Below are 20544 nucleotides of genomic sequence, written 5' to 3'. Positions count from 1 at the left end.
AGTACCATAAAATCTCAATAAAATCTGAAGACTGTGGAGTATGGATAATCCCACTATAAATTGTAATAAAAATTACCCCTCCAGACTCTATATTGTCTCCATGAAGTTCATAGACACTGTCTCTTTGTACATAAAGTTTTATGAAATAAATCGACCAGTTCTCCTGTCCTTACCAGATAGCAAGCTGTTTTGATTTAAAAGCTGATAACGGTATAATCAGTTTTTGGTGTTTGCAGTGCATTTTAAAAACATAAGTTTCATCTAAGGAACCTTAAGTAGAAGGAAAATGCTACTTTAATTTGCACTATGCACGGAATGTCTCTTTGTGAGAAAGAATAATGACATTTTTACCATGGTGGGGCCCGTTTGCTGCAGCCATAAAACAAAGATTTCGTTTCTTTCCACCAATCTCTAATTTTAAAGGTATATTAAGCAAACCCAAGCACAAATCTAAAAGAGCTTTGCTAAATTGCTTCAAATTTTCTGCATTTAGAAGGAATTGTCAATTTCATGATTACATTTTTGTCTCATCTGTGCTAAATCCAAGAGCTCCCTAATCATCTCTGGTGTGGCCTTTGTTAGGAGTAGATGTTCTGTCAGTCCTCTGTAAACACAGAGCCCTTTAAAACAGAAGAAACCTTCCAGAGACTTAGGTTGTAAATCTGCAAAGAACATGAATTAGACCCTGGAGGAAGTCATATGTTATAATGAAGGTAAAGTAGGTAGCATTTGACGTGGAAGTTAAAGAAGCATAAGGCTTTGCTACTTGGAGTAGGCAGAAGTATTCCAGCCAAGGAAAAGAGTGAACAATGAGGACAGAGAATGAAGGGTACGTAAAGAATGAAGAATAGTGGAGCTTTACTGAATCTTAGGCTATAAGGCAGACACAGACACACACACACACACACACACACACACACACACACACGGCATAGGGTATAACATATACATTGCATACGTGATATATACTATGAATTACTTATAGGGGAGGACCTGAGATTCTCCTTCTCTGAAAGAGAAAGCCTTTTAACTTAGTTTAGATGTACTTCTTACATCCTTTGTGAATATGACTCTTCCTGCTGTGTGTAGAGAGGAAATGGTGAATAAAAATGGCAAAAGAAAAATATAGGAGAGGTATATTTCTCAATTTTTATTTTTATAACTCATGTCCCCTGAAATGTTGTCTCAATAGATTTTTTTATGTATTCCCAATAGCCACAAAAACTGTAGCATTTCACTTTCTGTAGTTTTCCTTAGGAAAAGAAGTTACTGATTTTGCGTTACCAATCTACAGATGCTCAAAACCCTCTGAGATTCTCATCTGCCAACCCCCCTTTCAAAATAGGAAATTCCCTTCATCTGTAGGTGGACTTAGGGCAAAAGAGTGGCAGCTAACAAAGGAGGTGTCAAAATTATTATTAAGATAAGAACTTGAAAAATCACAGCAAGGTCTTTCGGGATTGCAGTAAATAGGCTTACACAGCTCTTGAGTCCTTGGAGGTAATACTTTATTACAGCATAATAATTGCTTTTGAAATAATGACCATTAGTAATGAAGGAAAGGCTGAATTATGGTCAGTCTGTTTGAAGTAGGAGACAAAGTATGTAATAAATCTCGTATTTACTAAAAATCTTTTAAATAATTAACCTTAATTGAATGCTTATATGTTCTTTGTGCTTTACATACATCAATCATCTTTAAGTCTTACAGTATAACCAGTGTATAGGTTTTATTGCTTGTCTTTTACAGATAAGAAAACTGAGACTCGTGTACCTTCCTCTACTTCTTATTAGGTTACAGCTTATTAGTGATAGAGCCTTGAATAAAATCACAACTTTTTAATACTTTTGCCATACTTTGCCTTAATTAAAAGGTATGCCTTAGTTATCTAGAAAATTTGTCAATATTAAATAGCCCCATTTCATATTTTTTCAAATTAGGTACATTGTATTTTTAAATCATTTTATTTCTGTCAAGGTGTAAAATATTACATATGAAATTATCTATAAATAAAATCAAGTGTGGGCTTCCCTGGTGGCGCAGTGGTTGAGAATCTGCCTGCCAATGCAAGGGACACGGGTTCGAGCCCTGGTCTGGGAAGATCCCACATGCCGCGGAGCAACTGGGCCCGTGAGCCACAACTACTGAGCCTGCGCGTCTGGAGCCTATGCTCCGCAACAAGAGAGGCCGCGGTAGTGAGAGGCCCGTGCACCGCGATGAAGAGTGGCCCCCACTTGCCACAACTAGAGAAAGCCCTCGCACAGAAACGAAGACCCAACACAGCCAAAAATAAATAAATAAATATTTTTTTTTAAAAAAAAGACAATGCTATACACTCTTAAACTTTAAAAAAATAAAAAAGAAATAAATAAAATCAAGTATGTATATGAAATGCATGAGGTAATTCCAGGTTGCTAAATATTGACATTATGGTACCATATTATGTACTTCCATTTTCTCCAGCATCTCGCAGCACTGAAAACAACAGCCTTGAGCTATAGGTTAACATTTCCTAGGTGCAGGGAAATTTTGTCAAAGTGTGGTTCACTGAGTTTCAGAGATCGACATCTGTGTCATTTTTCGACATATCTGGTTCCTGCCTGGAGCTCTCGTGAGCAGGGAATTGCTTAGACAGACATATACAACACAGATGTGCCTGTTCTGTCTTGCCTCGCTCTGGTAGTGGTTATTTTCTGAAAAACACAAGGGGAAACTACAAAATAAAGATACAGCCAGCGTTTATTAGTATCGTTATAATTATATTTATTTTTCTTAGATTAATGAGTTCAGTAAAATTCTGAGCACTAGTCAATAGCAAATAATCATGACAACATTACAGCTTTAGAATTATCCTAGCTTATGTAGCAGATGTTCCAAAATGCCTTCTTTAGAATTGGAAAATAAATTCCATAAAATGTGTGTTTGGTTACAGAGAATAGCTTCAGAGTAAGATCTGACATTTTCCAGTTTTTGTGTCAGTTTCTCTTCAGAGTCTCATATACTATTTTTCTATGTTTTTGTTTCAATAGTTCTCTTACTATTTTATGAAGTTTAGCAGAGAGTAAAATATCTTGTATGCATTCCAAAACTGATTGGTACCATGATACGTGATAGCAAGTAAATATTTTCCAGTATATTCTCGGAGTCATGGTTGTCACGGAACATGACCCATTTCTCATGTAACAAATGGGCACTAACTGGTGAGCCCTTGCTTCCTGGCATCGTTGTGCCCATTGGTATGATCTACAGTAATCAAGGTACTATATACCTCCCATTTACTACCTCATTATTTACCTTGCAAGTAGGACAACTTATTAACAGGCCCCTTTATTTCCTTCCTTGGCCCGTTGTGATCATTTTTTATGTTAATCACCACAATAAGCCCCTCACACTTATAAAGTAAACCCTTTTTCAGCTGTAACTTAAACTAGTTTTACCTGTAGACTTTTGCATGATCTGATATAAGTGGAAAGTTACAACTTTTTCAGTTCATAGGTCTAAGTAAGCCACTGAACGGTTTATAGTGATCTTTCAGTGTCATGCTCTGTATTTTTTATTATGGTAAACACTGAAACTAGAGTTATGCTTAATTGGCAGGAGTTAGCTGTCACACTTAGACTCTACTTGTTAACACTACTTATTCCATACCTCAGCCAGTGGGTGGTTTATTTAGAGGGGCTCTGCCTATTTGTAAGGTACAGGGTGCAGTGGTCATGTCTTATCTGGGCATGTTAGAATGCACTCAAAGAAGAGCTTGGAACTGTACCTTATTTAAGCATGTATATATAGATATAAATACATGAGACGTATGTATGTATATATATTCATATTATAAAATGATACCACCTAGAAACTATTGTATTTAATACTTTGTAAACTAAATGAAATTAGTTGACTCATTATATAAACTTCTTGTTGTGCCATTTAAATAGGGAAAAAAGTCTTCATATTTATGAATTATTGACTGAACATGATGAGTATAAAAACCATTTATTTTCTTTCTTGCTTTCTTATTCTTTTACCAAAACTAAATAAATTTGAACTACCAGATTAAAATTTTTAAAAAATATTTAATTCTTATTTATTTAAACTTTTGCCTTACCCAGGAATTATCCCATGTATTCCTTTCCATTCACTTACTCATTTGATTAATGCACATTTATGATTCAGCCACAAGTTCAATGCACAGACAATGCCCACAAGAAGTGCATAGTCAAGTGGATGAAGGAGACAACTATAGTGAGACGAGTGCTGTAATACAGATAAGTGTAGACTCACGGTGATATATCATAAAGGAGCACGAAGCTGGGGAGTTGGAAGGGGGTGGTTGTGACTTCAGGAGAAGGGCATTTCTCAGAGGAAAGTGTTACTTATCCACATAAATGAGGAAGGAAAGGCAATTGAAGAAAAAGATGCAACGTCCTAGAAATATGAAAGAGCATATACTGCATCCTGGTAGATAGGGAGATTATACAAGTAGATAGGTTGGTATGGTTCAAGTGAAGGGCATTTATCAGAAATGGAAATGGGGTTCCAGGGGTATCCATGGATCTGGTCATCACAGCCCTGGTATGCCAAACTAAAGAGTTTGTATTTACCAAACACTATAAGGAGAGAGACTTGTAAGTAGATGGGAGTGACATGGTAATATTCAAATTTGTGGATGAAGGACTGAATATAGTGACAATAAAGGAAAAGAGAAAAGTTAGGAGGCTGTTTTGGGAAGCCAGGTAAGAATTCCCAAAGGCCGCTGCAGAGGCAGTATGAATTGGACATCTGATGGACAGAACTCATTGCCCAAATGGATGTCAAGGATGAATGAAAAAATAAATCTAGGCTAGTTCCCAGGTTCTTGTTTTGGCAATGTTGAGAAAGTTCTTCAGTGGAAGAATATATGAATTGAAAGATTGTACTGAGAATTTTACCCAGAAAACAAGGCAAAGTAAAGAAAAATTGACAAAAATATAAAAGAAAAGTTATGGGCATGAATTAAAGTATTCCAACATTTATCTAAAACAACTTCCATAAAATAGGAATAGATAGAATACGATATTCAAAAAAGCAGTATTCAGAGGAAGATCTGAGAACTTTGGAGAATTAAGGGATGACATGAATCCTAGACTATAGACAAGTCAGTAAAAATAAATCCACATCTAGACACATAGCAGGGAAACTGTCAAGCATGAGTTATAAAGAAAATCTCAAAAGCTTTTCTACAAAGGAATTAAAGAATGACAGAGGGTGTCAACAACAACAAATGCTGGAAAGCAATGCCCGTAGTCTCTTCAAAGCACGGAGTGAGGGATCCTACAATTCTATTCTCAACAAAAGTCAATTCAACTGACAGTAAAATGAAAAAAAATTTCAAACATATATTGCCTAAATTTACCACCCACACAAATATGCTGAAAGAACTAAAGGATATGTTTTTGAAAGAAGAAAAGAACCTGAAAGGGAAGGTGAGCTTAGAACTGGTTTTAAAAATATAGATAAATATCTGCATGAAGAGAGAAAGTTTAATTAACTCCTAACAGTGAAACGAACCAGAATTTTGGACTATAATGAAAAAGAACTTGGGGAAGGTGGGAATGTTCACTGGGCTGAGTCCTTCTTGTGTTTGGGAGAAGATATACATGGAATGACTTCAGACTAGCAGAATTTTAAATGAAAAGACTATAAATAAATCTCAAATGTAATGTGAAATTGTAGAATATAATATTATATACGGTTTTTATAGAGCACAACTGCATTGGTGGTTGTTCATTGATATATACAGAGTAGAGTTAAAGCATTAAAACTTATATACACTAGGACACTATGCAAGAGGGAAACAAAATAGGGGAAAAAATGCAAAGAGTCAACTCTTTCTGGGATATTTTACTTTTTTTAATGATCTGAAAGATATACTGTGAGTGTTGAGATTTTTTAATCTTTTGGGAGAATAAACAGGTGATTATCATATATGTGTGTGGAATTTCTTAAATAAAAATGGCATCAAAGAAAAGCCGTAGGGGCTTCCCTGGTGGCGCGGTGGTTGAGAGTCTGCCTGCCGATGCAGGGGACGCGGGTTCGTGCCCCTGTCCGGGAAGATCCCACATGCCGCGGAGGGGCTGGGCCCGTGAGCCATGGCCGCTGAGCCTGTGCTCCGCAACGGGAGAGGCCACAACAGTGAGAGGCCTGCGTACCGCAAAAAAAAAAAAAAAAGCCGTAAATAATTTAATTCAAATTTTATAAGTAAGTGTGTGAGAGCAACTGTTGGGTCATATGTGAGATGGCTCTTCCTATTTTATCTTCCTTTTTTTAAAAATTTTTTTCTTTTTTTTTTTTTAACATCTTTACTGGAGTGTAATTGCTTTACAATGGTGCGTTAGTTTCTGCTGTATAACAAAGTGAATCAGCTATATGTATACATATATCCCCATATCCCCTCCCTCTTGTGTCTCCCTCCCACCCTCCCTATCCCACCCCTCTAGGTGGTCACAACGCACTGAACTGACCTCCCTGTGCAATGCGGCTGCTTCCCACTAGCTATGTATTTTACGTTTGGTAGTGTATATATGTCCATGCCACTCTCTCACTTTGTCCCAGCTTACCCTTCCCCCTCCCCGTATCCTCAAGTCCATTCTTTACCTCTGCATCTTTATCCTTTATTCCTTTATTCATCAGAACCATTTTTTTTAAGATTCCGTATATATGTGTTAGCATACAGTGTTTGTTTTTCTCTTTCTTCATTACTTCAGTCTGTATGACAGACTATTTGTAGTGAGGTCCATCCACCTCACTACACATAACTCAGTTTTCTTTCTTTTTATGGCTAATATTCCATTGTCTATATGTGCCACATCTTCTTTATCCATTCATCTGTTCATGGGCGTTTAGGTTGCTTCCATGTCCTGCCTATTGTAAATAGTGCTGAAGTGAACATTGGGGTGCATGTGTCTTTTTGAATTATGATTTTCTCTGGGTATATGCCCAGTAGTGGGATTGCTGGGTCGTATGGTAGTTCTACTTTTAGTTTTTTAAGGAACCTCCATACTGTTCTCCATAGTGGCCGTTATCAATTTACATTCCCACCAACAGTGCAAGAGGGTTCCCTTTTCTGCACACCCTCTCCAGCATTTATTGTTTGTAGATTTTTTGATAGTGGCCATTCTGACCCGTGTGAGGTGATACCTCATTGTGGTTTTGATTTGCATTTCTCTAATATTGAGCATCCTTTCATGTGTTTGTTGGCAATCTGTATATCTTCTTTGCAGAAATGTCTATTTAGGTCTTCAGCCCATTTTTGGATTGGATTGTTTCTTTTTTTGATATTGAGCTGCATGAGCGGCTTGTATATTTTGGAGATTAATCCTTTGTCAGTTGTTTCATTTGCAAATATTTTCTCCCATTCTGAGGGTTGTATTTTCATCGTTTATGGTTTCCTTTGCTGTGCAAAAGCTTTTAAGTTTTATTAGGGCCCATTTGTTTATTTTTGTTTTTATTTCTATTTCTCTAGGAGGTGGGTCAAAAAGGATCTTACTGTGATATTTATGTCAAAGATGGTTGGATGGGAGAGACAATGGGAGGAAACAGTTTTCAGGATTTGGAGTGGTTGAAGGAGAAAAAAGGAATAACAATACCGACTAGTTGCTTTGGTCCTTGACATCTTATTTAATTGATAGCCTGAATGGGGTAGACACAGAGGAAGAGCTCTATTTTTAGCATACTAATGTGCATGGATTATAATGAGCCATCCGGGCTTCTCAGCTCTCTGCTTGGCCTCAGGGCCAGCTGATGCTTAGTGCTGAGGAGGTGACTTTGGCAGCTTTCGTGGAGGGAGTCAGGGTAGATGATGTTCAGAATGCACACTGTTAGAGCATTATACGTTTTAGAAGTCATCCACACATAAATGTCAGTAGTTTTTACCAAAAAGAAAAATCTATTTTTCCTTATTGCTATATTCAAAGAAAACAATATCGAATATTTGTGTGTGTTTAACATCTAAGCATACTGACCTCAAGCATGATGCAATCTACCAGACATTGGCTTGGGAAAGTCTGAGACCTCACCCTCTACGATAGCCCTTATCTTCTTCTCCTCACAGAACCGAGATGGGCTTTCGTAAAGAAGTTAGTGTAAACCCAGTTGAAAGTTAAGAAAGCTAAAAAGACAAGTGTATGCCTTTTACACCCTCTTCCAATATAGCATGTATTAATTAGCATATATTGTTTCACGTGGCCTGTCTCTAGGTAGAATTTTGAGTTTGACCTTGTTCTTGGAGTCATTTCTGGAGAGAGCGCCACCTGCCTGTATGGGCTCCTTCCCTGACCATGTCTCTAGGTAGAATTATGAGTTTGACCTTGTTCTTGGAGTCATTTCTGGAGAGAGCGTCACCTGCCTGTATGGGCTCCTTCCGTGACCATGCGCTCAGGAAGGGGTCTGTGCAAATGAGCCCCAAAGTAGTGGTTGTACCCGAAGCCAAAGGAAGTTATGATTCCATTTCCAGATGGTGGGGATCTCAGAGGCTAGGTAATTTATCATCCCCAAGGGGGGCTTTTAGGCAAAGCATCAAAATAACATCTCTTTAAAAACAAACAAAGCCCCCAAACAGAGAATGCATGCTTCTTAGGGGTTGAGGGGAACTAATAGAATTGTCCTTTCTTCTAAAAGCATATCAAACATAGAATTGATATGGAAAACACCTTTAATCCAGTTTTGCAGAGCAAATATTTCTCTTTGGAGTTTGCATAAAATGAGGATGTGAGCAAACACATCCTTCAGCCTAGGTTGAAACAGAGGAAGAAAATGTAACAATACTTGCTTTTTGGCCCAAAGATATTTACAGGTCATTTTTGAGTAGTTATTCATCCCAGGTTAGGATGAAGCCAAACAATGCACTGCAAAGAGAAGAGTTAGCACTGACTTTTGCCCTCATAAAAAAAATTATTTTCCGGGATTTTAACACAGTAGACCCTGGCATTGACAGGTAGAACATCTAAGATGTTGGCTTTTCACAAGTGTCCCTACAAGTCTGTTATGTAGTACCTATATTTTGCTAAGTCACAAGTTAAAACTTTTTCTAACAAGTCACGTCAACATGGGAGTCGGTTCTTGCCTGAGCCTCCAAACTGCAGGACTCATTTCAGCCATGCTTTGTGCTCTCTACCTGTGGCCCACACAGTAACGCTAGTGAGTTGCTGCGGGGAGAGGCGTGTGTGTGGGTATGTGGGTAAATTGCTAAATGAGAAAGAAAACTTTAATAAAATTTTTAAAAATATGATGGGAAGGTGTGCACAAGAGATATATAACTCCGGATGGAAATGTATTACAGGGTATGTGGACAAGTGTGCCCATTCCCAAAGCCAAGGGTGGAGAGAGTTTTAAGAAGAGGATGGAAGTGAAAGTGAAGAGGCGTAACCAATCGTCTTGAAAGCTGTAGAGAGACCCAACAGCGTGTGTCAGTAATTTACAAATTTGAGGATTTTTACTAGTCTTGGAACAAATCTTCAAGAATTCCAAAGGTCTACTGTATGTCTAATAGGATGAATTAAATCACTGTTACATATCATGACTTACCGCACACGGGCCTCTCACTGTTGTGGCCTCTCCCGTTGCGGAGCACAGGCTCCGGACGCGCAGGCTCAGCGGCCATGGCTCATGGGCCCAGCCGCTCCGCGGCATGTGGGATCTTCCCGGACTGGGGCACGAACCCATGTCCCCTGCATCGGCAGGCGGACTCTCAACCACTGCGCCACCAGGGAAGCCCCATGACTTACTTTTAATCTGGCAGGTTTAAGTATATTGTAAAATGAGGCACGGAAAGCAAACCATTTAAAGAGGGGTAAGAAGCAATAGCAACATTGATTCGAAACATGCCATGGTACTTTTATGTGCCCACTTTTTTAACCTTTTTACTTTGAAACTAGCAAAGAATCTTTCTTTGTAAGTGTAAGTCATTTCCATGCCAACTAACTATACAGAGCTTAGTTGATATAGAAACAGAACTCTTAAGTTCAAGGTAGATTTTCTGCCATTTCTGAAGTCTTTCTTTTCTTATATCTAAGCACCTTATATTTAAATTGAGGATTATGATTTAGTGGTATTAAAATCATTTTATCAGATCTCAATCTGTTTCTTGCAAGATTCAATTGTACCCAGGTGACGAAGCAGAAAACACAGAGCAGAGAGACCAACTAAGTGAAATAAGAAAAGTGAATTAAAATGCCACGGATTAATGCCTAAAATCATCTTCTTTGTGCCTTACAGATGAGAATGAGTTTGATGATCTCATTATGCACCATATGTACTCACCACAAATTCACTTTATTATTAAGTATTCTAAATCATCTCTGACTAAAGTAGATTCAGTTTTGAATAAATCAATTGGAGCTGGTTAGGTTGGGTTTTGAGCAGTTGTAATGAATTGAGAAAATGGAAAGGTAGTGGGAAACAGTGGTATAGTGATATCTCAGAGGACTCCTAGAGTTCAGGGCTCTTGGCTGACTCTGGAGAGTTACATAAGGCTAGTGTAAGTAAAACTCCACTTATTAATGGAAAATTTTATGAATTCTTTTTGATCACAAAAGCTTTTTATGAGCTAAGGCATACTTCCAGTGAACACAAGACAATTGTAAATCTCTATTCATTTTCTTTTTATAAATAACAAAAGTAGTTTTAGTCATGATTCTTTAGAAAATGAAACCCTAGTTGCTGTTGTGATAATCTCAACAAGCATTAATTTTAAGCTGTATTTTAAAGCATTGAATTCCTTTATTGCAGTTTCCAAGCAGTAACTCATATTATAGAAATGATAGGTATGTTGATGTATTTAAAATATTTTCCTGAAAGGAAAGAAAAGTCTGTTAAATGTAATTTAGTTTAAAAAATGAAGAAAAACTAAGAACATTTTCATTCCTATGTTACCCTGTGACCTATACAAACCAAAAAATATATAGAATTATCTAAGACTTCATAGAGGAATAGAAATTTAATGATTGTGACTTCCCCCCACAAATGTTAATATTAGAATATAAGCCAGAATGTAGTTTTTAAAATAAAATGTGAAACATACACTTTTATCATTATACTGACGAATCTTTTGCCAGCTGGGAACCACTGTGATCATTTCAAGTAGAGATCTGCATTTATTACCATCATCTTCATCAGTAAATGTTACTTTTGACTGTGTACAAGGGAATGTAATCAATGTGGTCTCTCCTTTCAAGGAGTAGATGGAATAAAAAGGGATGTAAAATAAGTACATGCTTAAGTATAATTCAAAATGGGAAGTGCGAGAGTGCCATGAAAATATTTAAGTACAAAATATAGGTATTTTTTAAAAAGGAAAGTTTATATTTTTTTAGAAAATGAAAAGAAAGTTGATGAAGGAAGGTTTTTTTTTTGTGTGTGTGTGTGTGTGTGTGTTTGTTTTTTTGCGGTACGCGGGCCTCTCACCGCTGTGGCCTCTCCCGCTGCGGAGCACAGGCTCTGCAGCCTCCACGGCATGTGGGATCCTCCCAGACCAGGGCACGAACCCGTGTCCCCCGCATCAGCAGGCAGACTCTCAACCGCTGCGCCACCAGAGAAGCCCGAAGGAAGGTTTTTTGTTGACTGAATTGTGGGTAGAAGGGAATACCCATATGTAGCTGGATTCAGGGGCCTTGCAGATAAGACACATAAGTGTTCCAAATGAAAAATGAAATTGTAGGATGGTTAGTGGGCGCTGCTGTACCTTATTTGTTGACGTAGTGGGGAAAATTCAAGGCTTTCAAATGAAGAGTGATTTGAGGAAAGTCCTGCATTCATTTAATTACTAGAGAAATACTATAGAAGACAAATTTATGTAGCAGTACTTTGAGGGAGTTTATTGAGTTTATTATGAAAAGAAAGGAAGGGGCTCGAGAAAAATTGTGGGGTAAAAGCAATAGCAATTAGCAGCTGGTTGAATGAAGGGGACACACATGAAATGATGAGAGCTCTGAACCTGGGTGACCAGGAGAATGATGGGTCTTTCCATTGAGACTTGAAAGAGGTATAGGACCGGAGTTTGAAATGACTTTCCGACAGTCAGGTGAAGTAGGATGCTGGAAATATAAATGTAAATAAACTGGGGTTTAGGGCAGAGGTTAGAGACAGGAACATGAATTTGGTGTTCATCTCCACTGAGATAGTAATTGAAATTGTGGAATTGTCTGGAATTACGAGAAGGTCACCAATAAAGAGAGGCAGAAATAAGAAGGTAGGTAGTGGAGTCTGAAGGGGTAGCTAACATTTAGGTATATGCAGAGAGAGGAGATGAAGAAGGTAAGAGGGAGAGAGACCCAAGAGAATTAAACAGTCTACAGCAGAGTCAGCAAATGCTTTCTCCAAAAGGCCAGGTGGTATTTTATGGCGAGCCATATGGTTTCTGTGACAACTACTCAACTGTGCCGTCTGAGCCCTAAAACGGCCAGAGACAAAATCGTGAGCATGCTGGAATAAAACTTTATTTATAAAAGCAGGTGGAGGGCTTCCCCGGTGGCGCAGTGGTTGAGAGTCTGCCTGCCGATGCAAGGGACACGGGTTCGTGCCCCGGTCCGGGAAGATCCCACATGCCGTGGAGCGGCTGGGCCCGTGAGCCATGGCCGCTGGGCCTGCGCGTCCGGAGCCTGTGCTCCACAACGGGAGAGGCCACAATAGTGAGAGGCCCGCGTATAGCAAAAAAAAAAAAAAGAAGGTGGCAAGCCTCAGTGTGCCCACCCCTGAAATCAAGGCGGGAGAGAGATTCAAGAAGAGGCTGCAAGTGAAAATGAAGAGAGATAACCAACAGTCTTGAGAGGTGCAGAGAGGTCCGATGGCATTATCACTGAGAAGGGGACCTTGCACCAGGGAATCATAAGAACATTATGAGGTTATTTTTTAATATAATGGGGGCAGAAGCCATAACACTGACACATGTGCAGAGAGGAATTGGGAAAAAAAAATAAGTAAGTTGCGTATTGTATCTGCAGAGTACCAACATCCCAGGATTTGCATAATTGATTGGATTTTTAAATCTCCATTGGGGGTTATCTAAACAATCACAGTTACTACTATGTAGAGGCATAGTCACATTAGCAGTAACAAAAGTAAAGAAAGTAAGAAGCAGAGCGTAGTAGAAACATCAGTAAGTAGAGTGGAACCCAGGAGAGCTGGTTCTAAGCTTGGAGTCCACCGTCCTTTGAGTCAAGCTTTATTTATTTATGTGTTTTTCTCTCATCATCTATCTTGATATGCTAGAAAAATCAAGTATGTATTTGAGCAACTGATACTCTGAAACCAAATGAGGTCAGAACATCAGTTGTACAAATGTATTATGAAAAGCGTGCTTCATAGCCCTGCAGGTAAGAAAGTTCTACCTAAGTTTTAATTGACCGTGTGTGGCCAGCATGAGGTGACCAAAGAGAGAAAAGCTAGTGCAGTTTTTAGGGAATATTAATATCACTGATGATTCTCCTGCATGTATCTCCATCTGGATCTCCCCCTGTGCTTGTATAGCCAGGGTGATCCTGATCAAATGACGTAACTTAGATCCTGTCATCCTTTTACTTAACCTTTCCCAGTGGCTTCCTTTCCCACCCAGAACAAAACTCAAAATCCTTCCACTGGCCCTCAAGGCTTTCGTGCCCACCCTCCTCTGTCTGGCCTCATGCACTTTGCCCTCCATGTCTCAGCTCCAGCTATAACCTCCTTGCAGGTCCTCAGGCACGTAAAACCTGCTCCCACCTCAGAGCCTTTGCACCTATTGTTTGTTCTGCCTGGAATATCCTACCCCATCCGCCGAAATAAATAAGCCACATCTGCAAGCGTCCCTCAGCTCCCCCAGGTCCTGGCTCAGGTGTCACCTTCTCCGTGAGACCTTCCTGGCCACCCTGTCTGAAATTGTCACCCTGCCTCTCAGCGACCCCTACCCTCCCTTCCCTGTTTTATTTTCTCCATGGCACTGACTGTCTACAGAGAATGTGGTTTTCTTATCTATTTATTTTTGTTATCTGTCTCCCCTGCCCCGGCCCCAGTACAAAACCAGGAATTTTTATCTACCTTATTCTCTCCTTTCTCCCCAACACTCAGAAGAGTGCTTGGTACCTCATAGGTGCCCAATAAATATCTGTTGACTGAATACAAATCTTCCTTGACTTAAGATGGGGTTACATCCCGATAAACCCACCATAAGCTGAAGATATCTTAAGTCAAAAATGCATTTAATGCACCTTACCTACTGGTCATCATAGCTTAACCTTGCCTACCTTAAACGTGCTGAGAGCACTTACGTTAGCCTTCAGTTGGGCAGAATCGTCCAACACAAAGCCTACTTTATAATAAAGTGTTGAATATCTCATGTAGTCCGTTGAATACTGTATTGAAAGTGAAAACCAGGATGGTTGTAAGTGTATCGGTTGTGAACAGTTGTGATTGGGTGGCTGACTGGGGGCTGGGGCTCACTGCACAGCATCATGAGAGAGTCTGGTAGGGCATATTGCTAGCCCGGGAAAAGAGCAAAATTCAAAGTGCAGTTTCTAATGAATGCATATCGCTCTCACTCCATTGTAAAGTTGAAAAATCGTAACTCAAACCATCTTAAGTATGGAATGTTTGGATTAAAAGAAGTAGTGGTTTTAGGTATTATATACTTAGGTATATATATTCTCTAGTAGTATTTTCAGCTTAGGTACATTTAAAAAGAAAAATGCTTGATTTGAATAAGTCCAGGGGAAGATGAGGGCTTTGTAAATAGTATTATATCGATATAAGGGAAGGCTGAAGTAGTAGTACTAAACGTACTGCCAGGATGAAACAGAATGATGACTGACTCCTAAGTGCAGGGCAGGGTACTAAACACTTTGCATATATTATCTCCTTTACTCCTCACAGCGGCAATGGCAGGGGAAGAAAACTGAGGGTTAGTGGTGGGAAATCAATTGCCCAAGGCCAGATGGCTGTAAATGATGAGTGGCGGGGCCAGGAGTCTCACCCATGTTCTCTGAAGCCAGAGCCATGTTTTTATTCTAAAAACCCTCTATGACTGTCACTTTTGGAGCACTCCTACATTGAAAGTGCTGAAGGAGACTCTCCTACTCTGGGATGCTAGGAATTCTCCCCCCCATACATTCATTTTCCATTTTCCCCCCCTCATCCTCCCACTGCCCTTGTTTCTAGGGAAGCAGCGGCCCTCCTGGAAACCAAGGTTTCTGTAACTGGGGCACGCTTCAGCCTTGGCAGGGCGAGCAATGAGGACATCTGCAGGTAGCAGGCAGCCTGACAGTGGCCGACAGGGGAAGAGAAAGGCTGGCAGCACGGCAGCTGCCCATCCGACTGCCTCACCCCGCTTCCATCCACGTGCACCCCTCTACCCTCCAGCCCTGATGGGCGGAGGTGAAGGCGATTGAATGCATTCCTTCTGGTTAGAAAATGTTCGTCTGTAAATTTCCATGTGTGTTCAAAGATGATTGTATTATACATAGTAAATATGGTGACATAACGGGAAAGCTTCCTTTCCTTTAAGAATAGCTGAATGGACCAGTTCCTTTCCAAGGAGGTTAGAAGAGCACCTCGCCTGAGGTGACGGAGGTGAGAAGGGATGCTGATGCCACTGCGTCTGTGTCAGTCCACTGTTATGTGGGGGGAAAGTAAAGTTTCCATGTTTCATGGGAGTTCTAGAAAGGCAAACATAGGGAGTGTAGCTTTGGGTGATCATGTACCTGGGAGTTCTGCCCATCTGAGCCTCCTGTGAACTATGAACTTGGGTAGAAAAGCTTTGTCCACCAGAGCAATAATGCCAGCTCATGGCCCCTTTCCCATAGAAGCCTGTATGAGGCACAGTCAAGGATCAAAGAAGACGCTTTTAAAGACAAAATGCCTGTAAATCCATTTTGCACATTTTGGATTAAGAAGTAAATAATGTAAAATAACGTGGCATTTACTTTCCTTTATTGTATTAATAGCCCACTTAAGTATATGCCACTGGAGGCCAGATTACCTCTTGGGAGGGAAATAGAGAGGCGTGTGATAGGCTGACTATAACTGTAGCAGAAGTCTTTCCACATCGTTGCCAGGAAATCACTGGAAGGAGCTGGGAGAGTAGCTGGTATTGAAACCGTGCACCTCAGGTTGGGACTTGAACCCACATGCCGGGACTCGAACCCATGTGGCCGGGACTCGAACCCGGCCAAAACCCACAGTCTTCCAACTGAGATCACACACCTGGTTTCAGCACTTAATGAAGCAGGTTCTTGAAGTCTCATCGCAGAAAGAATTCAGCGAGAGACAAAGTGATGGGTAAGAAGTGGATTTACTTAGAGAGAATCACACTCCACAGACAGAGTGTGGGCCATCTCAGAAGGTGAGAAAGGCACCAGGGCATGGAGGTTGTCAGTTTTTATAGGGGAGGGTAATTCCATAGGCTAATGAGTGGGAGGAGTTTCCCAGCTATTTTGGGAAGGGGCGGGGATTTCCAGGAATTGTGCCACTGCCCACTTTTTGATCCTTATGGATCCTTGGAACTGTCGTGGCGCCTGTGGGTGTGTCATTTAGCTTGCTGATGTGTTACAGTGAGTGTATAGTGAGGCTCAAGGTCTAGTGGACGTCGACTTGTCCACCATCTTGGACCCATTTTGTTCTAATCAGTTTATGTCATGTCCTCGGCATGTGTCATTCTTTCAAATGCTGTGCCCTGCCCCCCTTCCCTCCTATTTCACTACATTGATTTTGTATTGCTGTGTAACAAATCACTCCCAAATTTAGTAGATTAAAATAGCAACTATTTTTTTTGCTCACAGTTCTGTGAGTCAAAAATTTGGAATGGGTTTAGCCGGGCTGTTCTCACGCTGGTCACTCCTATGAACGTGGTCATCTGGTGTCTGGAATGTGTCTGCTCGGTCTAAAGTGACTTCAAGTCATCGAGCCAAGGCCAGAGTCACTGGGGGAAGGAGCCCCACGAGAGCCTGGCTACAGGGAGACACGACTCATTGGGATGATCTTTACAGTGACATTGACTATAGGTGGGTGTTTGAAAGGGTAGATAGGTTCAACTTCAGGTGTTGGGGGTTCTGCAGTTATCTTCCAGAGTTTGTGTGACATGGAGTGAAGTTCACACCGCGTTCCCCAGTACCTCCACCTCGGGGATGACACTTCCACCAGCAATGAGCTGGAGTACCCACCCGTGTCTGATCCCTTTTTCATTTAAGAGGAATAAAGTCTCAAATGTAAATCCTTTTCAGGTGCTTATAGTTCTCCGGCTGCTCTCTTACTTCGGGAAATAGGTACGTTTTTGGTTCTGGTGCCCAGGTAACTTTTCCATTTTCTCTGCATGGGCACCCCAAAGAATTGGTGTTCCCTAAATGAGCTGAGAAACTCAAAGACTAATGGAGGTTAACTAGGATAAATGTCCCTACCCCACATTTAATAAAGATAGAGTAGAATTATGCGAGTATGTAGATAAGCTAATCATCTGACCTAATCAGCAATGCACTTTTTTTTTTTTTTTGTGGTACGCGGGCCTCTCACTGTTGTGGCCTCTCTCATTGCGGAGCACAGGCTCCGGATGCGCAGGCTCAGCGGCCACGGCTCACGGGCCCAGCCGCTCCGCGGCATGTGGGATCTTCCCGGACCGGGGCACGAACCCGTGTCCCCTGCATTGGCAGGAGGACCCTCAACCACTGCGCCCCCAGGGAAGCCCAGCAATGCACATTTTAAGAAGCTTTTCTAATTACTTCCTCGACTTGGCTGAAGGTACGGTAAAAAGAGTTTCCCAGCATGATGGCAGCAGATGTATTTCATAATATTTATTGAAACTATTGGAAAGAAATCCTCAATTATAATGTTCCTGAAAAGTACATCAAAAAAGACATCATATTTAACATATTTTAAACTCTCATTAAGATAGCAACATAACATAATTTAGATGATCAACTCTCACACCAGTTATTTGGAATCTCATACAGCGAGACTAACTTTCACAGCCAAATTGCTTATTGGTTAACCGCCTGTGTCTTCCTTGAGTTGTATTACTTACCTGTGAGAGCTCTAGTTGTCTTGCTAAAGATGGGACCAGAATATTCTCTTTTCTCTGGCTATCTGTTAATTTGATATCTTGGCAGAGGAGTCTTCGTGCATGGTGTTTCAGGAACTTGAAATGTTAACTTGTTGATGTTTCCAGGTGTATGTAACACCACACAGTATGAGATTTGGAAGCCTAGATAGGTCTATTACTCATTTTCTTGGTTGAATTTGAGCAGTTGTGAACGATTGTTAAATGAATCATTTTACAGTGAGATGGGCCCAGAGGAAACCCATCGATGAATTCCTGGTTGAAATGCCTGTATCATCTCTGTGTCTTGGGCTACTTGAGTGCTGGTTGTTCAGCTTTACCTTCCATTCTGTGAGCTGCCCAGTATCTTTCCAGTACATTCGTTTAATATAAGTTAGCCCGAGCCAGTTTCTGTTGCCTGTAGCCAAAATAAATCTTAAATGGTCTGATGCCTTCAGTGCCTTTGGAATGACTGAATACTTAAGTAGCTCTCTGTTATTGCATAATTGTGGGACTGGTTACTTTCCTCTACAAAGAGTTTCTCCAACATCCCTCTCCTAAGAAATCTCTAGAGATCAGATGGAAAAGAAAGTCTTTGTCCTACCATGTGGTAAAAAGACAACATTCAAGGACTCTTAATGAGCGTCACTGCATAATTCATTCCTGGCGTTGGAGTGAGTGAGTGCTGTATCGGTGGAAGTTACGAGTGCCAAGTCACATGACAGTGAATTGTTTTATTTGAGGATAGAACCAGAAAAGATGGATAATCTAATGTGTGATTTAATTTCGTCGCTAGTGACTTTGAAACTGGAACATAGTTATGCAATTGAAAGTCATCAGATGTAACGCCGTTATGTCCAAACTCTTAAATCTCTAGGTCAAAGTTTCTCAGCCTGGTGCTATTGACGTTTTAGACTGGTTCATTCTTTGTCATGGGGCACTGACTGTCCTGTGTTTTGTAGGATGTCTAGCAGCATCCTTGGCTTCTGCCTTCTGGGTGCCAGTAGCATCCCCCTTCCTTCAAGTTATGACAAATCAGTGTGTCTCTAGACATTGCCAGATGTCTTTTGCCGGGGGCGGGGGGCAAATTTGTCATCAGCAAAGGACCACTGCTTTAGATTAGTTTCATTATTTTCTCTTTAATTTAGCCAACATTTACCAAACACGTCCACTATTCAAAGTACATTTTCGTGTTTATACTTACAGGCAGAATGTATGTCAAGTACACTCACACCCTAGGTTCAACAGATATTCGCTCCTTCCTAACCAAGTTTAGTTAGAAATATATCAGAACTCTCTAGGTATAGTTTTTCTATTCATATGGTAAGTATTAGGTAGAATCATGAGAAATTGTCTTTCGTGGTTTAAAAAATGGGAAAATATCAGCATTTTCCTGTGGCTCTACCTAATGTATGATGCACAGTAACAGCAAGAAAAAAAAATGATTTGAGAAAAAAAATGAAACTGTAAATGTACCCAAATGTCATTGTAACCACGATTTTAAGTGTATTTTGCTTCTCTTTACAGCTAGTGGTGGTTTCAGAAATCTTTTGTAGGCAGCTTGGAAGAGCAGGCTGAGGGAGCTGGCTGAGGGTTGAAGTCATATGTTTTAGCAATGCAATTATGTAGCTAGCGCAGTACTTTTAATTTAGAAGGTGTGCTTCCTCCGTGCCTCAGCTGAGAGGGCTGATGGGAATCCTAGGCGGTGGTTGCTAAAGCTGTTCATAAAGAGAAGGCGGTGGGAATGAAATCTATTTTTTAAAATATACATTAGTATATTAAATGTTGATGGCGATTCTCTCATTTAAAAGGATCTGGCGGTCACCATCAACAGGAGTCAGAACGTCAGGCTATGTCCTGCTTTGGCCAGTTTGCAGCGGAAGGAGGATCTTATCTAGAAATGCATTTTTGGAAAATGAGATCAGCATAGAGATGAAGGGCACTTGCTAGCACGTGTAGACACAGTTAAAATGCTACTACTTCAGTCATTTTCCTGCACTCAGATCTCCACTTAGAGCAACAGCGAACTGTGAACAAGGATTCACTGTAGTATGAAGAATACCTAAACCTTTATGTTAGTCTTGTAAACCTTGTCGTTCTTTAAGCTTCTGATGGGAGCCCTAAGCAAATAAAACCTTCTCTCCCTCCTGCTCTCCACCTTCCAGGGAAAGTGCTAATGTGCAACGAAATGGCCAGAGCTCTGGTTGCAGAAGCAAGAAGAAGCCAGAGGGTAGAACAGTAACTCATGAGCTACCTAATCAGCTTCTCAGAAGTTGGTAATATTGTAGATTTTACAGTTTCTATTCCATAATCATCCCCTGAAACTACCGAGAGCTGATGGAGGTTTTATAAATCAGACGTACAAGGGATAAGAGTCAGTGCGTGCTCAGTCCATAACATACGTCGCTTTCACTAATTCCTGGGATTTCTGGAGAATTCCATGTGTGTGACATACACAGAAGAGACATTCCATGCTTGATGTTGGTCCAGGACAAGGTTAACTTTCTGCACACTAATT

General features: G+C 40.4%; 1 protein-coding gene across 2 annotated transcripts in view; it reads left to right on the top strand.

Annotated features, from left to right (window-relative positions):
* KLF12 (KLF transcription factor 12) overlaps positions 1-20544 on the top strand; it is a 449177-nt gene that overhangs the window by 306954 nt on the left and 121679 nt on the right. The window lies entirely within an intron of this gene.

This window comes from Delphinus delphis, chromosome 18 (genome assembly GCF_949987515.2).
Source record: "Delphinus delphis chromosome 18, mDelDel1.2, whole genome shotgun sequence".
Classification (NCBI taxonomy): domain Eukaryota; kingdom Metazoa; phylum Chordata; class Mammalia; order Artiodactyla; family Delphinidae; genus Delphinus; species Delphinus delphis.
The sequence above is the reverse complement of the archived record's forward strand: the minus strand, read 5'-3'. Positions and strand labels throughout refer to the sequence as shown.